The sequence below is a fragment of the Kryptolebias marmoratus genome, linkage group LG12 (assembly GCF_001649575.2).
Source record: "Kryptolebias marmoratus isolate JLee-2015 linkage group LG12, ASM164957v2, whole genome shotgun sequence".
Lineage (NCBI taxonomy): Eukaryota > Metazoa > Chordata > Actinopteri > Cyprinodontiformes > Rivulidae > Kryptolebias > Kryptolebias marmoratus.
In genome coordinates, this window is record NC_051441.1 from 8,761,456 (window position 1) to 8,764,817 (window position 3,362).

Sequence of the window (3,362 nt, forward strand, 5' to 3'; positions counted from 1 at the left end):
ATTCTAATTTTCTGATATGATGAATTTTAGATTTTCATTTGTTGTCATTTGTAATCATCAAAATTAAACGAAATAAACATTTGAAATATATGAGTTTGTATGTAATATTCTAATTTTATGACCAGCACCTGTACTTGCCTAAAAAGTTTTTGAAGTTCTTGTTTCTTAAGGACCAGTGTGGAAACACAAGGTTCAACCAAATGCATCATCAACAACAACCTTTCAGGTGTGCACCGGGGTCAGACACTGAGGTGCAACTTTAAAGAGCTTTCTGGGGCCATAATAAGCCTCAGCAAGCCTAATGAAAACACTGCAACATCTGAGGAGCAGCGATATTACAGGTCTGAACTGCAGGGGGCTGTTTTAACATGCATCAAATGACACAAAATGGTTGTTATCACAAACACCTTTCAGACACACTAACTGCAGGTCTGCTGGCCTTAAGTTTAAAGACTCACGCAGAGCTTAAACATGCAGGGCGCTGAGATGGACCCAACAAAGTGCATCCAGAGATGAAACAAGACAAAAAGGTAAAAGATAAAAAAATATATATGCTTTGGACTGAAAAAGACAGCACTGATTTTACCATTAAAGGGTTCTATTTATACTTTAAGGTGCAGACATGAACTTGACAGGTTGATGCTAACATATCAGCTTTAGAGGTGTTACCTTTCACAGCACATCATTCAGGTCTAAGATACAGTTATACTGTAATGCAATAATTACCTTTAAACTAACATAAAAAAAATATTTAAAGTGTTCTCAGATCTTTGAAGAACCATTCAGTCCAATGTAAAGGTCAAAATTCCAGGAGGCAAAAAATGGTTTTAAGTTAAATGAACTTTTCAACTCCTTTTTTACATCCCCCTTTTTTTATAGACTTAGAAAGAACTCAACAGTCCCACGTTTTCCTAAGAGAGCTCTTCAGTGCCTTGACTTCTGTTGTGAGCTGCTGCTATAAAAAAATAAACTGGATTGAACTGAATTGTGATGTAGACATGATGATCTGGATCAAGTCATTTACTGTCATGTTATTTGTTTAATCTTATGCAACATGTTTACCATGATCCAACCTCATTCTATGAAAGTTTGATGATTCAGGTGCTCGACATGACGCAGGGGGACTCGATTGTTTAATATCACCCGTATTATCATTAAAAGCTCAGGCAGTATTTCATTGCAGTGACAGGTATCTGCCTCTGGCAAAGTTACTGACGCATTAAAATTTAGTATAATGCTATGTTTCTGGCATGCTACTGCGCTCTGTTTTTAAAGGCAGTTCAGAAACTGTTTGTGAGGGTGTGGTGAGCTAAAACTGAAGGGTTGGATGACGGTGTCTGCATGTACATGCAAGCACATGACATAAACGCTGGGTTTGGTTAGAAAGAGATGTTGAATGTAAAGCAGAATACAGTTTTTTTATGACTAAGTGGTAAATACGTGCAAGTATTTAGCCATAAAATGTTTAAACTGGATCACTTTGAACTCAAGCAGTCGCACATGATCAAGTTATTGTCTCTTGATTGAATTTAATTTCTTGTATTATAGTTGTTTTTAACGGATGAGACCATTTATTGTCAAATGGGAAACAGACAAGAAATGCAAATTAAAGAAAAACAAGTTAGAACATGCCTTGCTGCTTTTATTGTTCAACTTTAGGGACGTTACATTTTCACAGACGCTTAGGAAAAGTCACCCTTTTCATCTGAATGATGTTTTTGAGTCCAGCTTCTTTATTCAAGAATGCCCTTCTTCTTTTTGGGAATCAGTTCTGTAACTTGATGAATTTATGTGTAACCAAGTGCACATATTTTAGATGTCATATGCATATTTAGAAGTAAAAATCGTACTTTCTGAAAAGCATAAGAGGATACGTGAGGTGTTCTTGGTTTAAACCTTTGTGGTTTTGTTTGGGTAGCATATTTTGCTTATTTCTTTAACTTATATATGCAGTTAAATGATTCAAAAACACTGAAAAACATCAGTCTGAGCAAAGTTTTTGTTTCTTTCAGCTCTTATAAAAGACATTAACATTATTCTGAAAAAAGACTGTTGCTGAGAACTCCACATTTTGATATTGTTGCAGGTGTAGGTGAAGAAAAATTTCTCTTGCAGAAATATATTCCTGCACATCGCTCACACATGCACACCCACGCTCGCCGGACATTTGATACGAGACCAACATTTGGAAAACGAGGCCTTGAGGCAGCCTTGGCATTTCATGGATGTGAAAGAGAGATTGACCTCAGATGGTTCAGGATTTATGATGCGAGCTGAGCGACCTGAGGGACCAGGCAGCTCCTTGCTGAGATGGCAGCCACTCGTGATGGAAAAGATTTACAGCCAAGATGTTACAAACATACTCCCCATAAACCAGGTGAGCAGGAGAATTAACATGCAACACACTGATTCTGTATTCTTGGGGGGAGTTTGGATCCTAAATTACATAAAATTGCTGGATCTTATTTCATTTGTAATAGCCTAAAGCTTTTAAAAGTCAAGATAAAGCCTGCCAAAGGTGAACATCGACATTCCCAAAACAACTAAAGTGAAATTTGTATTTCTAACAATGACAGTTTACACAGATGCAGAATTAAAAAAAAAACTGGACGAACATACACAGATTTCTTTCTTTTTAAAACTTTGTTTATTCAGGTCTAATGAGCATTTTTCCGCCCTGCAGAAAAAAAAATCATAAATGCCAATACTGTGTTTTTATAGCCATCATTCAATCCCTCCATGCTTTGTTAATTTTACCTCTGTATATCTGCATTAAAACAAATGTTTTCATGGCCATAAAGTCCAAAAAGGATTTTTTTTTATCTTTTATGGATTTGTTTTTACAAAGGTTGAATTTAATGTCGTAATCAGCCTGTTTTCCTGTCGATAATGATGTGCAGGAATGCAGGAGGCATCACCTCCACTGCCAGAGCTTAAGTGATGGACTGACCTTATTTTTCTCAACCCTGAGCTGAACTCCATTAAGAGCTGCCTGAAGTCTGTAATTTTACAGACAGCCTCTTATCGTGTTTGTCTTGTTTCCTCCTCAGGGGGTTGACGACTTGCCCACGAACCAGCTTTGCTTCATTTCAGCTGCACGGCTCTCCGCCGAGAAACACAATCAACAGATATGACAATGACGTGACTGAAGCAGAACTGGACAGAATTTTTCATTTGCACCCTTTTTTTATTTTAATCAGTCTTTTTGAGAAACTGAGAAAAGTCTGAATTAATTTATGAATTTTCAATGGAAGGTCTTGAGTTTAGCTTCTTATTTAATCATTGCACAAATTCCCAGCTTTAAAATAATGAGTTTTGCAACCGAAGACCATAAAGATTCTGTGCTTTTCAGAAGGACTCAC

At 36.8% G+C, this 3,362-nt stretch overlaps 1 long non-coding RNA gene across 1 annotated transcript in view; it reads left to right on the top strand.

Annotated features, from left to right (window-relative positions):
• Positions 1-3,362, top strand: part of LOC112450805 — a 7,726-nt gene extending 4,364 nt beyond the window's left edge. Inside the window, exons 2-3 of the long non-coding RNA XR_003039515.2 lie at positions 2,087-2,377; positions 3,051-3,362. This is a non-coding gene — a long non-coding RNA (uncharacterized LOC112450805). The remainder of the gene's footprint in view (positions 1-2,086; positions 2,378-3,050) is intronic.